This window comes from Ranitomeya variabilis, chromosome 1 (genome assembly GCF_051348905.1).
Source record: "Ranitomeya variabilis isolate aRanVar5 chromosome 1, aRanVar5.hap1, whole genome shotgun sequence".
Classification (NCBI taxonomy): Eukaryota; Metazoa; Chordata; class Amphibia; order Anura; family Dendrobatidae; genus Ranitomeya; species Ranitomeya variabilis.
Window position 1 is genome coordinate 390,249,483 of NC_135232.1, and position 15,387 is coordinate 390,264,869.

General features: G+C 36.3%; 10 non-coding genes across 10 annotated transcripts; all 10 read left to right on the forward strand.

Moving 5' to 3' along the window:
- The first annotated feature begins 296 nt into the window (after positions 1-296).
- TRNAT-CGU (transfer RNA threonine (anticodon CGU)) lies at positions 297-369 on the forward strand. Its single transcript has one exon. It is a non-coding gene; the product is annotated as a tRNA-Thr (tRNA).
- Positions 370-901: 532 nt separating this feature from the next.
- Positions 902-974, forward strand: TRNAT-UGU (transfer RNA threonine (anticodon UGU)). The gene has a single exon. It is a non-coding gene; the product is annotated as a tRNA-Thr (tRNA).
- Positions 975-3,142: 2,168 nt separating this feature from the next.
- Positions 3,143-3,215, forward strand: TRNAT-CGU (transfer RNA threonine (anticodon CGU)). Its single transcript has one exon. It is a non-coding gene; the product is annotated as a tRNA-Thr (tRNA).
- A 532-nt stretch (positions 3,216-3,747) lies between these two features.
- TRNAT-UGU (transfer RNA threonine (anticodon UGU)) lies at positions 3,748-3,820 on the forward strand. The gene has a single exon. It is a non-coding gene; the product is annotated as a tRNA-Thr (tRNA).
- A 2,170-nt stretch (positions 3,821-5,990) lies between these two features.
- Positions 5,991-6,063, forward strand: TRNAT-CGU (transfer RNA threonine (anticodon CGU)). The gene has a single exon. It is a non-coding gene; the product is annotated as a tRNA-Thr (tRNA).
- Positions 6,064-6,604: 541 nt separating this feature from the next.
- TRNAT-UGU (transfer RNA threonine (anticodon UGU)) lies at positions 6,605-6,677 on the forward strand. Its single transcript has one exon. It is a non-coding gene; the product is annotated as a tRNA-Thr (tRNA).
- A 2,169-nt stretch (positions 6,678-8,846) lies between these two features.
- TRNAT-CGU (transfer RNA threonine (anticodon CGU)) lies at positions 8,847-8,919 on the forward strand. The gene has a single exon. It is a non-coding gene; the product is annotated as a tRNA-Thr (tRNA).
- Positions 8,920-9,451: 532 nt separating this feature from the next.
- Positions 9,452-9,524, forward strand: TRNAT-UGU (transfer RNA threonine (anticodon UGU)). Its single transcript has one exon. It is a non-coding gene; the product is annotated as a tRNA-Thr (tRNA).
- Positions 9,525-11,693: 2,169 nt separating this feature from the next.
- Positions 11,694-11,766, forward strand: TRNAT-CGU (transfer RNA threonine (anticodon CGU)). Its single transcript has one exon. It is a non-coding gene; the product is annotated as a tRNA-Thr (tRNA).
- Positions 11,767-12,298: 532 nt separating this feature from the next.
- On the forward strand, positions 12,299-12,371 carry TRNAT-UGU (transfer RNA threonine (anticodon UGU)). The gene has a single exon. It is a non-coding gene; the product is annotated as a tRNA-Thr (tRNA).
- Positions 12,372-15,387: the final 3,016 nt, after the last annotated feature.

Genomic DNA, 15,387 nt, shown 5'->3' on the forward strand with positions numbered 1-15,387 from the left:
TCATTCTTAAATTTGGTACAATTGAAAATATAAATAAATCATCGTGCTTCTCTTTACATTTTTTACCATGCCTTACCTTACAATCATTGCTTGTATGGGTTGTAAGTTTTCATATGCATTTCAAGTTGATGTTTTTCCCATGTCAATGTCAAATTGGTACCTAAAGAAAAATCTTTGTACAGTTTCTTTGCATTTCTCCCATGTAGCATAGTAAATGATCCTTAGGAGTTACTGAGCATATGCATACCTCTAACAGGCTAATCCCTACATCGCTTTAGAAATTGTTACTTTTCAATGGCTTCATAGCTCAGAGGTTAGAGCACTGGTCTCGTAAACCAGGGGTCGTGAGTTCGACTCTCACTGAAGCCTTAAAAACTCTTTGTCTCTCATATGAAAATTGCTTATCTGTTTGGTCAGTGGTACAAAGTTGGTGCGATTCAATATTGATGTTGATCCTTTTCAAAAGTTCTGGATAAGACCTTGATCATATATGACATTCGGGTAACGTGTGTCAAATTCCTTTCTTATGCCACCTCTATCAGAGCTTTAGGAGTCTAATGACCCTTCTTCATCAATTCTTGATGTGTGATTTTGTAATATAAAGAATTACATATTTTATTAAAGCAAGCAGTAGAATTCTTTTCTTTGCCAATCCATCTGATTTCATTTTTTTGCACATCAGATTGCCAATAAACAGGTACTCAGTTATAGAACTGAAGCTTTAGAATGTTTGCAAGTCATGCTTTTGCGTTGCAAGAGCAGTTGTTGGTTTGTTGGTGATGGGACATTACGTTAAGAGTGTGATTTCAAACTAGAAATGAAAGGACTTGTGTTGGTAATGCACCTGAATGGCTATTGCACTGTTCGAAATAGAGATCAAAAGATGTGTCAAAGTTTCGCTGGCTTCATAGCTCAGTGGTTAGAGCACTGGTCTTGTAAACCAGGGGTCGTGAGTTCAATTCTCACTGGAGCCTTTGTGTTATTTTGAAACTGAATAGTTTAATTCTTGAGCTTATCTTTAAAAATACCTGCTTAGTTGAAGGTTTATTATACTGAGAAAAAAATGTTCAGACATAATAATTACATTACTTGGAGAGTTTTCATCCATTTCAGGTTTGCAAAAAAACGTGGTAGCAAGTAAAAAAAATACTTGTTGCTTCTGTGAAGCGGATCCTGAGGAAAACTACTCCAAACTAGGCACATTCAAATCAAAAATCTGCAAAAAAGGCTTTAAGAATGAAAATCTCATTGCAAACTCTGCAAAAAATCCCCAGGAAACACATCATGAACATAAAAACTCTTCCCAAAAGTACCTAATAAAGTGGTGTTTTCCTAAGTGGGTTCTGCTTGCAAAACTCATTGTTTTTAAATGCCTTAATAAAATTCCATCTGCAAATAACCTAAAGATTCACACTGAGGTTTTTTCAGGAAATTTTGATCAAAACTTTTCCAAACACCACTAGGAGTTCAAAAAACACAAGTTTTGTTTGAAGTGTTGGACTGCGCACACACTCAGTTTTTTAATGAATTTTTGGAACAGGAACTGGTATGTGCATATGATGGCTTTTAAACTCAGGAGAACTTGATGAGTTTTTCACGCAGAAGACTTTTCAAGAAATTTAGGACATTTCTTCCCCTGAATCGTCTTTTGTATCATTTTTTGGGTTGTTTCCTGGACAATTTTGAGATGGCTTTTTTCGGAAGGTTTTCCCATGGTTTCGGTGAAGTCTTTTTTTCTGGTCGCATTTTTCACTCCATTGAAAAAATAAGAAACAGTTAGCTCTTTTAAGCAAAATCAATGGCAAAACACTCAAAAAAAAGTCTTTTTGAAGTCCAGGCATGTATTGAGCTTTTCCACTGATTTGTACTGTAAAATACACAGCATGTTCCTGGTGGAAAACGCTAATAGAATGGACATGTGACTTCTTTTAACCGCTTGGCGTTTTTAGAAACCTGAAGTGGTCAAAAGACATTCAAAAACCTCAACATAGACAGAGCAAGTCAGTTTTACATAGAATTGCTTATGTTCATTCTTTTGAGCAATGTTTGATAGTGTTTTCAAATGATTCCAATGGCGGAAGCTGCCTGAAAAAAGACGTCATGTGCGCATAGCCACCTAGTTGAAACTGAGTGGAAACTCTACAAATGCACCTGCAAATCTCATAGCTCCTCAAAAATTTGGAGTTTCTGCCCAGATTCTGCTCTGAAAACTCAGCTAAAAACCTCTGTGTGCACATAGTCTTGTAGAGTTTCTGCCCTGAAAATGCAGGAAAAATATAACTTAGTGTGAACACACACTCATAGCTATTTTGAGTGATTTATTCCACTTCAGGGTTTGAAAAATGCCAGGTGAAAATAATAGGGGATATTGCATCTTTGAAGCAGATCCTGATGGAATTTGCTCTAAAGTAGATACTGTAAATCAAAAGGCTGCAAAGAAAAAGCTTTAGAAAAAAACTCTTCAAAAACACTTCAAGAACTCTCAAAAAGTGCTTTAGGAACCACTTTATAAAGCTAAACCTCCTTTAAAAGCTCCCCAATGAAAGGGTGTTTTTGCTTTAAAAAGTCTTCTTTTTTGAATGCCTCAATAAAACTCCATCTGCATATATCCTAATACAGACACAAAAAAATTCAGACATCATTCTTAAATTTGGCATAATTGAAAATGTAAATGAAAATCATGGCCAGAGATCTAATGCTATGTGGAGACAAAGACTTTAGAGCAGATTTGCTTTAAAATTTGCTTTCGTAAAAAGTTTCCACTTGAAAAACTCATCTTTTTTGAATGGCTCCATAAAACTCCATTTGCACATAGATTAATACTGACATGAAAAAAGTTTATGAAATCATTCTTAAATTTGGTACAATTGAAAATATAAATAAATCATCGTGCTTCTCTTTACATTTTTTACCATGCCTTACCTTACAATCATTGCTTGTATGGGTTGTAAGTTTTCATATGCATTTCAAGTTGATGTTTTTCCCATGTCAATGTCAAATTGGTACCTAAAGAAAAATCTTTGTACAGTTTCTTTGCATTTCTCCCATGTAGCATAGTAAATGATCCTTAGGAGTTACTGAGCATATGCATACCTCTAACAGGCTAATCCCTACATCGCTTTAGAAATTGTTCCTTTTCAATGGCTTCATAGCTCAGAGGTTAGAGCACTGGTCTCGTAAACCAGGGGTCGTGAGTTCGACTCTCACTGAAGCCTTAAAAACTCTTTGTCTCTCATATGAAAATTGCTTATCTGTTTGGTCAGTGGTACAAAGTTGGTGCGATTCAATATTGATGTTGATCCTTTTCAAAAGTTCTGGATAAGACCTTGATCATATATGACATTCGGGTAACGTGTGTCAAAGTCCTTTCTTATGCCACCTCTATCAGAGCTTTAGGAGTCTAATGACCCTTCTTCATCAATTCTTGATGTGTGATTTTGTAATATAAAGAATTACATATTTTATTAAAGCAAGCAGTAGAATTCTTTTCTTTGCCAATCCATCTGATTTCATTTTTTTGCACATCAGATTGCCAATAAACAGGTAGTCAGTTATAGAACTGAAGCTTTAGAATGTTTGCAAGTCATGCTTTTGCATTGCAAGAGCAGTTGTTGGTTTGTTGGTGATGGGACATTACGTTAAGAGTGTGATTTCAAACTAGAAATGAAAGGACTTGTGTTGGTAATGCACCTGAATGGCTATTGCACTGTTCGAAATAGAGATCAAAAGATGTGTCAAAGTTTCGCTGGCTTCATAGCTCAGTGGTTAGAGCACTGGTCTTGTAAACCAGGGGTCGTGAGTTCAATTCTCACTGGAGCCTTTGTGTTATTTTGAAACTGAATAGTTTAATTCTTGAGCTTATCTTTAAAAATACCTGCTTAGTTGAAGGTTTATTATACTGAGAAAAAAATGTTCAGACATAATAATTACATTACTTGGAGAGTTTTCATCCATTTCAGGTTTGCAAAAAAACGTGGTAGCAAGTAAAAAAAATACTTGTTGCTTCTGTGAAGCGGATCCTGAGGAAAACTACTCCAAACTAGGCACATTCAAATCAAAAATCTGCAAAAAAGGCTTTAAGAATGAAAATCTCATTGCAAACTCTGCAAAAAATCCCCAGGAAACACATCATGAACATAAAAACTCTTCCCAAAAGTACCTAATAAAGTGGTGTTTTCCTAAGTGGGTTCTGCTTGCAAAACTCATTGTTTTTAAATGCCTTAATAAAATTCCATCTGCAAATAACCTAAAGATTCACACTGAGGTTTTTTCAGGAAATTTTGATCAAAACTTTTCCAAACACCACTAGGAGTTCAAAAAACACAAGTTTTGTTTGAAGTGTTGGACTGCGCACACACTCAGTTTTTTAATGAATTTTTGGAACAGGAACTGGTATGTGCATATGACGGCTTTTAAACTCAGGAGAACTTGATGAGTTTTTCACGCAGAAGACTTTTCAAGAAATTTAGGACATTTCTTCCCCTGAATCGTCTTTTGTATCATTTGTTGGGTTGTTTCCTGGACAATTTTGAGATGGCTTTTTTCGGAAGGTTTTCCCATGGTTTCGGTGAAGTCTTTTTTTCTGGTCGCATTTTTCACTCCATTGAAAAAAGAAGAAACAGTTAGCTCTTTTAAGCAAAATCAATGGCAAAACACTCAAAAAAAAAGTCTTTTTGAAGTCCAGGCATGTATTGAGCTTTTCCACTGATTTGTACTGTAAAATACACAGCATGTTCCTGGTGGAAAACGCTAATAGAATGGACATGTGACTTCTTTAAACCGCTTGGCGTTTTTAGAAACCTGAAGTGGTCAAAAGACATTCAAAAACCTCAACATAGACAGAGCAAGTCAGTTTTACATAGAATTGCTTATGTTCATTCTTTTGAGCAATGTTTGATAGTGTTTTCAAATGATTCCAATGGCGGAAGCTGCCTGAAAAAAGACATCATGTGCACATAGCCACCTAGTTGAAACTGAGTGGAAACTCTACAAATGCTCCTGCAAATCTCATAGCTCCTCAAAAATTTGGAGTTTCTGCCCAGATTCTGCTCTGAAAACTCAGCTAAAAACCTCTGTGTGCACATAGTCTTGTAGAGTTTCTGCCCTGAAAATGCAGGAAAAATATAACTTAGTGTGAACACACACTCATAGCTATTTTGAGTGATTTATTCCACTTCAGGGTTTGAAAAATGCCAGGTGAAAATAATAGGGGATATTGCATCTTTGAAGCAGATCCTGATGGAATTTACTCTAAAGTAGACACTGTAAATCAAAAGGCTGCAAAGAAAAAGCTTTAGAAAAAAACTCTTCAAAAACACTTCAAGAACTCTCAAAAAGTGCTTTAGGAACCACTTTATAAAGCTAAACCTCCTTTAAAAGCTCCCCAATGAAAGGGTGTTTTTGCTTTAAAAAGTCTTCTTTTTTGAATGCCTCAATAAAACTCCATCTGCATATATCCTAATACTGACACAAAAAAAATTCAGACATCATTCTTAAATTTGGCATAATTGAAAATGTAAATGAAAATCATGGCCAGAGATCTAATGCTATGTGGAGACAAAGACTTTAGAGCAGATTTGCTTTAAAATTTGCTTTCGTAAAAAGTTTCCACTTGAAAAACTCATCTTTTTTGAATGGCTCCAGAAAACTCCATTTGCACATAGATTAATACTGACCTGAAAAAAGTTTATGAAATCATTCTTAAATTTGGTACAATTGAAAATATAAATAAATCATCGTGCTTCTCTTTACATTTTTTACCACGCCTTACCTTACAATCATTGCTTGTATGGGTTGTAAGTTTTCATATGCATTTCAAGTAGATATTTTTCCCATGTCAATGTCAAATTGGTACCTAAAGAAAAATCTTTGTACAGTTTCTTTGCATTTCTCCCATGTAGCATAATAAATGATCCTTAGGAGTTACTGAGCATATGCATACCTCTAACAGGCTAATCCCTACATCGCTTTAGAAATTGTTCCTTTTCAATGGCTTCATAGCTCAGAGGTTAGAGCACTGGTCTCGTAAACCAGGGGTCGTGAGTTCGACTCACACTGAAGCCTCATATGAGAGACTCTTTGTCTCTCATATGAAAATTTCTTATCTGTTTGGTCAGTGGTACAAAGTTGGTGCGATTCAATATTGATGTTACGACATATTTTTCAAAAGTTCTGGATAAGACCTTGATCATATATGACATTCGGGTAACGTGTGTCAAATTCCTTTCTTATGCCACCTCTATCAGAGCTTTAGGAGTCTAATGACCCTTCTTCATCAATTCTTGATGTGTGATTTTGTAATATAAAGAATTACATATTTTATTAAAGCAAGCAGTAGAATTCTTTTCTTTGCCAATCCATCTGATTTCATTTTTTTGCACATCAGATTGCCAATAAACAGGTAGTCAGTTATAGAACTGAAGCTTTAGAATGTTTGCAAGTCATGCTTTTGCGTTGCAAGAGCAGTTGTTGGTTTGTTGGTGATGGGACATTACGTTAAGAGTGTGATTTCAAACTAGAAATGAAAGGACTTGTGTTGGTAATGCACCTGAATGGCTATTGCACTGTTCGAAATAGAGATCAAAAGATGTGTCAAAGTTTCGCTGGCTTCATACCTCAGTGGTTAGAGCACTGGTCTTGTAAACCAGGGGTCGTGAGTTCAATTCTCACTGGAGCCTTTGTGTTATTTTGAAACTGAATAGTTTAATTCTTGAGCTTATCTTTAAAAATACCTGCTTAGTTGAAGGTTTATTATACTGAGAAAAAAATGTTCAGACATAATAATTACATTACTTGGAGAGTTTTCATCCATTTCAGGTTTGCAAAAAAACGTGGTAGCAAGTAAAAAAAATACTTGTTGCTTCTGTGAAGCGGATCCTGAAGAAAACTACTCCAAACTAGGCACATTCAAATCAAAAATCTGCAAAAAAGGCTTTAAGAATGAAAATCTCATTGCAAACTCTGCAAAAAATCCCCAGGAAACACATCATGAACATAAAAACTCTTCCCAAAAGTACCTAATAAAGTGGTGTTTTCCTAAGTGGGTTCTGCTTGCAAAACTCATTGTTTTTAAATGCCTTAATAAAATTCCATCTGCAAATAACCTAAAGATTCACTCTGAGGTTTTTTTAGGAAATTTTGATCAACACTTTTCCAAACACCGCTAGGAGTTCAAAAAACACAAGTTTTGTTTGAAGTGTTGGACTGCGCACACACTCAGTTTTTTAATGAATTTTTGGAACAGGAACTGGTATGTGCATATGACGGCTTTTAAACTCAGGAGAAGTTGATGAGTTTTTCACGCAGAAGACTTTTCAAGAAATTTAGGAAATTTCTTCCCCTGAATCGTCTTTTGTATCATTTTTTTGGTTGTTTCCTGGACAATTTTGAGACGGCTTTTTTCGGAAGGTTTTCCCATGGATTCGGTGAAGTCTTTTTTTCTGGTCGCATTTTTCACTCCATTGAAAAAAGAAGAAACAGTTAGCTCTTTTAAGCAAAATCAATGGCAAAACACTCAAAAAAAAAGTATTTTTGAAGTCCAGGCATGTATTGAGCTTTTCCACTGATTTGTACTGTAAAATACACAGCATGTTCCTGGTGGAAAACGCTAATAGAATGGACATGTGGCTTTTTTTAACCGCTTGGCATTTTTAGAAACCTGAAGTGGTCAAAAGACATTCAAAAACCTCAACATAGACAGAGCAAGTCAGTTTTACATAGAATTGCTTATGTTCATTCTTTTGAGCAATGTTTGATAGTGTTTTCAAATGATTCCAATGGCGGAAGCTGCCTGAAAAAAGACGTCATGTGCGCATAGCCACCTAGTTGAAACTGAGTGGAAACTCTACAAATGCACCTGCAAATCTCATAGCTCCTCAAAAATTTGGAGTTTCTGCCCAGATTCTGCTCTGAAAACTCAGCTAAAAACCTCTGTGTGCACATAGTCTTGTAGAGTTTCTGCCCTGAAAATGCAGGAAAAATATAACTTAGTGTGAACACACACTCATAGCTATTTTGAGTGATTTATTCCACTTCAGGGTTTGAAAAATGCCAGGTGAAAATAATAGGGGATATTGCATCTTTGAAGCAGATCCTGATGGAATTTGCTCTAAAGTAGACACTGTAAATCAAAAGGCTGCAAAGAGAAAGCTTTAGAAAAAAACTTTTCAAAAACACTTCAAGAACTCTCAAAAAGTGCTTTAGGAACCACTTTATAAAGCTAAACCTCCTTTAAAAGCTCCCCAATGAAAGGGTGTTTTTGCTTTAAAAAGTCTTCTTTTTTGAATGCCTCAATAAAACTCCATCTGCATATATCCTAATACAGACACAAAAAAATTCAGACATCATTCTTAAATTTGGCATAATTGAAAATGTAAATGAAAATCATGGCCAGAGATCTAATGCTATGTGGAGACAAAGACTTTAGAGCAGATTTGCTTTAAAATTTGCTTTCGTAAAAAGTTTCCACTTGAAAAACTCATCTTTTTTGAATGGCTCCATAAAACTCCATTTGCACATAGATTAATACTGACATGAAAAAAGTTTATGAAATCATTCTTAAATTTGGTACAATTGAAAATATAAATAAATCATCGTGCTTCTCTTTACATTTTTTACCATGCCTTACCTTACAATCATTGCTTGTATGGGTTGTAAGTTTTCATATGCATTTCAAGTTGATGTTTTTCCCATGTCAATGTCAAATTGGTACCTAAAGAAAAATCTTTGTACAGTTTCTTTGCATTTCTCCCATGTAGCATAGTAAATGATCCTTAGGAGTTACTGAGCATATGCATACCTCTAACAGGCTAATCCCTACATCGCTTTAGAAATTGCTCCTTTTCAATGGCTTCATAGCTCAGAGGTTAGAGCACTGGTCTCGTAAACCAGGGGTCGTGAGTTCGACTCTCACTGAAGCCTTAAAAACTCTTTGTCTCTCATATGAAAATTGCTTATCTGTTTGGTCAGTGGTACAAAGTTGGTGCGATTCAATATTGATGTTGATCCTTTTCAAAAGTTCTGGATAAGACCTTGATCATATATGACATTCGGGTAACGTGTGTCAAATTCCTTTCTTATGCCACCTCTATCAGAGCTTTAGGAGTCTAATGACCCTTCTTCATCAATTCTTGATGTGTGATTTTGTAATATAAAGAATTACATATTTTATTAAAGCAAGCAGTAGAATTCTTTTCTTTGCCAATCCATCTGATTTCATTTTTTTGCACATCAGATTGCCAATAAACAGGTAGTCAGTTATAGAACTGAAGCTTTAGAATGTTTGCAAGTCATGCTTTTGCGTTGCAAGAGCAGTTGTTGGTTTGTTGGTGATGGGAAATTACGTTAAGAGTGTGATTTCAAACTAGAAATGAAAGGACTTGTGTTGGTAATGCACCTGAATGGCTATTGCACTGTTCGAAATAGAGATCAAAAGATGTGTCAAAGTTTCGCTGGCTTCATAGCTCAGTGGTTAGAGCACTGGTCTTGTAAACCAGGGGTCGTGAGTTCAATTCTCACTGGAGCCTTTGTGTTATTTTGAAACTGAATAGTTTAATTCTTGAGCTTATCTTTAAAAATACCTGCTTAGTTGAAGGTTTATTATACTGAGAAAAAAATGTTCAGACATAATAATTACATTACTTGGAGAGTTTTCATCCATTTCAGGTTTGCAAAAAAACGTGGTAGCAAGTAAAAAAAATACTTGTTGCTTCTGTGAAGCGGATCCTGAGGAAAACTACTCCAAACTAGGCACATTCAAATCAAAAATCTGCAAAAAAGGCTTTAAGAATGAAAATCTCATTGCAAACTCTGCAAAAAATCCCCAGGAAACACATCATGAACATAAAAACTCTTCCCAAAAGTACCTAATAAAGTGGTGTTTTCCTAAGTGGGTTCTGCTTGCAAAACTCATTGTTTTTAAATGCCTTAATAAAATTCCATCTGCAAATAACCTAAAGATTCACACTGAGGTTTTTTCAGGAAATTTTGATCAAAACTTTTCCAAACACCACTAGGAGTTCAAAAAACACAAGTTTTGTTTGAAGTGTTGGACTGCGCACACACTCAGTTTTTTAATGAATTTTTGGAACAGGAACTGGTATGTGCATATGATGGCTTTTAAACTCAGGAGAACTTGATGAGTTTTTCACGCAGAAGACTTTTCAAGAAATTTAGGACATTTCTTCCCCTGAATCGTCTTTTGTATCATTTTTTGGGTTGTTTCCTGGACAATTTTGAGATGGCTTTTTTCGGAAGGTTTTCCCATGGTTTCGGTGAAGTCTTTTTTTCTGGTCGCATTTTTCACTCCATTGAAAAAATAAGAAACAGTTAGCTCTTTTAAGCAAAATCAATGGCAAAACACTCAAAAAAAAAGTATTTTTGAAGTCCAGGCATGTATTGAGCTTTTCCACTGATTTGTACTGTAAAATACACAGCATGTTCCTGGTGGAAAACGCTAATAGAATGGACATGTGACTTCTTTTAACCGCTTGGCGTTTTTAGAAACCTGAAGTGGTCAAAAGACATTCAAAAACCTCAACATAGACAGAGCAAGTCAGTTTTACATAGAATTGCTTATGTTCATTCTTTTGAGCAATGTTTGATAGTGTTTTCAAATGATTCCAATGGCGGAAGCTGCCTGAAAAAAGACATCATGTGCACATAGCCACCTAGTTGAAACTGAGTGGAAACTCTACAAATGCTCCTGCAAATCTCATAGCTCCTCAAAAATTTGGAGTTTCTGCCCAGATTCTGCTCTGAAAACTCAGCTAAAAACCTCTGTGTGCACATAGTCTTGTAGAGTTTCTGCCCTGAAAATACAGGAAAAATATAACTTAGTGTGAACACACACTCATAGCTATTTTGAGTGATTTATTCCACTTCAGGGTTTGAAAAATGCCAGGTGAAAATAATAGGGGATATTGCATCTTTGAAGCAGATCCTGATGGAATTTGCTCTAAAGTAGATACTGTAAATCAAAAGGCTGCAAAGAAAAAGCTTTAGAAAAAAACTCTTCAAAAACACTTCAAGAACTCTCAAAAAGTGCTTTAGGAACCACTTTATAAAGCTAAACCTCCTTTAAAAGCTCCCCAATGAAAGGGTGTTTTTGCTTTAAAAAGTCTTCTTTTTTGAATGCCTCAATAAAACTCCATCTGCATATATCCTAATACAGACACAAAAAAATTCAGACATCATTCTTAAATTTGGCATAATTGAAAATGTAAATGAAAATCATGGCCAGAGATCTAATGCTATGTGGAGACAAAGACTTTAGAGCAGATTTGCTTTAAAATTTGCTTTCGTAAAAAGTTTCCACTTGAAAAACTCATCTTTTTTGAATGGCTCCATAAAACTCCATTTGCACATAGATTAATACTGACATGAAAAAAGTTTATGAAATCATTCTTAAATTTGGTACAATTGAAAATATAAATAAATCATCGTGCTTCTCTTTACATTTTTTACCATGCCTTACCTTACAATCATTGCTTGTATGGGTTGTAAGTTTTCATATGCATTTCAAGTTGATGTTTTTCCCATGTCAATGTCAAATTGGTACCTAAAGAAAAATCTTTGTACAGTTTCTTTGCATTTCTCCCATGTAGCATAGTAAATGATCCTTAGGAGTTACTGAGCATATGCATACCTCTAACAGGCTAATCCCTACATCGCTTTAGAAATTGTTCCTTTTCAATGGCTTCATAGCTCAGAGGTTAGAGCACTGGTCTCGTAAACCAGGGGTCGTGAGTTCGACTCTCACTGAAGCCTTAAAAACTCTTTGTCTCTCATATGAAAATTGCTTATCTGTTTGGTCAGTGGTACAAAGTTGGTGCGATTCAATATTGATGTTGATCCTTTTCAAAAGTTCTGGATAAGACCTTGATCATATATGACATTCGGGTAACGTGTGTCAAAGTCCTTTCTTATGCCACCTCTATCAGAGCTTTAGGAGTCTAATGACCCTTCTTCATCAATTCTTGATGTGTGATTTTGTAATATAAAGAATTACATATTTTATTAAAGCAAGCAGTAGAATTCTTTTCTTTGCCAATCCATCTGATTTCATTTTTTTGCACATCAGATTGCCAATAAACAGGTAGTCAGTTATAGAACTGAAGCTTTAGAATGTTTGCAAGTCATGCTTTTGCGTTGCAAGAGCAGTTGTTGGTTTGTTGGTGATGGGACATTACGTTAAGAGTGTGATTTCAAACTAGAAATGAAAGGACTTGTGTTGGTAATGCACCTGAATGGCTATTGCACTGTTCGAAATAGAGATCAAAAGATGTGTCAAAGTTTCGCTGGCTTCATAGCTCAGTGGTTAGAGCACTGGTCTTGTAAACCAGGGGTCGTGAGTTCAATTCTCACTGGAGCCTTTGTGTTATTTTGAAACTGAATAGTTTAATTCTTGAGCTTATCTTTAAAAATACCTGCTTAGTTGAAGGTTTATTATACTGAGAAAAAAATGTTCAGACATAATAATTACATTACTTGGAGAGTTTTCATCCATTTCAGGTTTGCAAAAAAACGTGGTAGCAAGTAAAAAAAATACTTGTTGCTTCTGTGAAGCGGATCCTGAGGAAAACTACTCCAAACTAGGCACATTCAAATCAAAAATCTGCAAAAAAGGCTTTAAGAATGAAAATCTCATTGCAAACTCTGCAAAAAATCCCCAGGAAACACATCATGAACATAAAAACTCTTCCCAAAAGTACCTAATAAAGTGGTGTTTTCCTAAGTGGGTTCTGCTTGCAAAACTCATTGTTTTTAAATGCCTTAATAAAATTCCATCTGCAAATAACCTAAAGATTCACACTGAGGTTTTTTCAGGAAATTTTGATCAAAACTTTTCCAAACACCACTAGGAGTTCAAAAAACACAAGTTTTGTTTGAAGTGTTGGACTGCGCACACACTCAGTTTTTTAATGAATTTTTGGAACAGGAACTGGTATGTGCATATGACGGCTTTTAAACTCAGGAGAACTTGATGAGTTTTTCACGCAGAAGACTTTTCAAGAAATTTAGGACATTTCTTCCCCTGAATCGTCTTTTGTATCATTTTTTGGGTTGTTTCCTGGACAATTTTGAGATGGCTTTTTTCGGAAGGTTTTCCCATGGTTTCGGTGAAGTCTTTTTTTTCTGGTCGCATTTTTCACTCTATTGAAAAAATAAGAAACAGTTAGCTCTTTTAAGCAAAATCAATGGCAAAACACTCAAAAAAAAAGTCTTTTTGAAGTCCAGGCATGTATTGAGCTTTTCCACTGATTTGTACTGTAAAATACACAGCATGTTCCTGGTGGAAAACGCTAATAGAATGGACATGTGACTTCTTTTAACCGCTTGGCGTTTTTAGAAACCTGAAGTGGTCAAAAGACATTCAAAAACCTCAACATAGACAGAGCAAGTCAGTTTTACATAGAATTGCTTATGTTCATTCTTTTGAGCAATGTTTGATAGTGTTTTCAAATGATTCCAATGGCGGAAGCTGCCTGAAAAAAGACATCATGTGCACATAGCCACCTAGTTGAAACTGAGTGGAAACTCTACAAATGCTCCTGCAAATCTCATAGCTCCTCAAAAATTTGGAGTTTCTGCCCAGATTCTGCTCTGAAAACTCAGCTAAAAACCTCTGTGTGCACATAGTCTTGTAGAGTTTCTGCCCTGAAAATACAGGAAAAATATAACTTAGTGTGAACACACACTCATAGCTATTTTGAGTGATTTATTCCACTTCAGGGTTTGAAAACTGCCAGGTGAAAATAATAGGGGATATTGCATCTTTGAAGCAGATCCTGATGGAATTTGCTCTAAAGTAGATACTAGGGTTGAGCGAAACGGGTCGATCATTTTCAAAAGTCGCCGACTTTTGGCTAAGTCGGCGTCTCATGAAACCCGATCCGACCCCTGTGCTTGTCGGCCATGCGGTACGCGACTTTCGCGCCAAAGTCGCGTTTCAATGACGCGAAAAGCGCCATTTCTCAGCCAATGAAGGTGAACGCAGAGTGTGGGCAGCGTGATGACATAGATCCTGGTCCCCACCATCTTAGAGAAGGGCATTGCAGTGATTGGCTTGCTGTCTGCGGCGTCACAGGGGCTATAAAGGGGCGTTCCCGCCGACCGCCATCTTACTGCTGCTGATCTGAGCTTAGGGACAGGTTGCTGCCGCTTCGTCAGAAGCAGGGAGAGCGTTAGGCAGGGTCCACTAACCACCAAACCGCTTGTGCTGCAGCGATTTCCACTGTCCAACACCACCTTCGGTGTGCAGGGACTGTGGAAGCTATTTTTTTTTTTTTTTCCCCTCAGCGCTGTAGCTCATTGGGCTGCCCTAGAAGGCTCCGTGATAGCTGTATTGCTGTGTGTACGCCACTGTGGAAACCAACTGCTTTTTTCAAAGCACATATCCTCTTGTTCCTTCCTTTCTGCACAGCTATCTTTTTTGTTTGTCCACACTTTTTATTTAATTTGTGCATCAGTCCACTCCTATTGCTGCCTGCCATACCTGGCTTACATTACTGCAGGGAGATAGTAATTGTAGGACAGTTTTTTTTTTTTTTTTGTATTTTTTTTGTGGGAGATTAAGATTGGCATTTCTGCTACAGTGCCATCCCTGTGTGTGCCATCTCTCACTGAGTGGGCCATAGAAAGCCTATTTATTTTTTCCGTGATTTGTGTTCTAAAATCTACCTCAACACAAAAACACTACATCAATCAGTGGGAGAAAAATATTGGCCTCAGTCAGGGCTTGTGTGCCACTGCTGTGTGTGCTATCTCTCATTCAGTGGGCTATAGCAAGCCTATTTTTTTTTTTTTTTTTTAATATTATTTGGTTTCTAAAGTCTCCCTGAAAAAACAAAAAATACATAAAAAAACAGTGGGAGAGTAATATTGCCCTTTCAGCTTGTGTGCCAGTCTTGACTCCTGGGTGTGCCACCTCTCTCCCTTTCATTCAGTGGGCCATAGAAAGCCTATTTATTTTTTCCGTGATTTGTGTTCTAAATTCTACCTCAACACAAAAACACTACATCAATCAGTGGGAGAAAAATATTGGCCTCAGTCAGGGCTTGTGTGCCACTGCTGTGTGTGCTATCTCTCATTCAGTGGGCTATAGCAAGCCTATTTTTTTTTTTTTTTAATATTATTTGGTTTCTAAAGTCTCCCTGAAAAAAAAAAAAAAACCTAAAAAAACAGTGGGAGAGTAATATTGCCCTTTCAGCTTGTGTGCCAGTCTTGACTCCTGGGTGTGCCACCTCTCTCCCTCTCATTCAGTGGGCCATAGAAAGCCTATTTATTTTTTTTTTTTAATATTATTTGGTTTCTAATTCTCCCTGAAAAAAAAAAAAAAAACCTAAAAAAACAGTGGGAGAATAATATTGCCCTTTCAGCTTGTGTGCC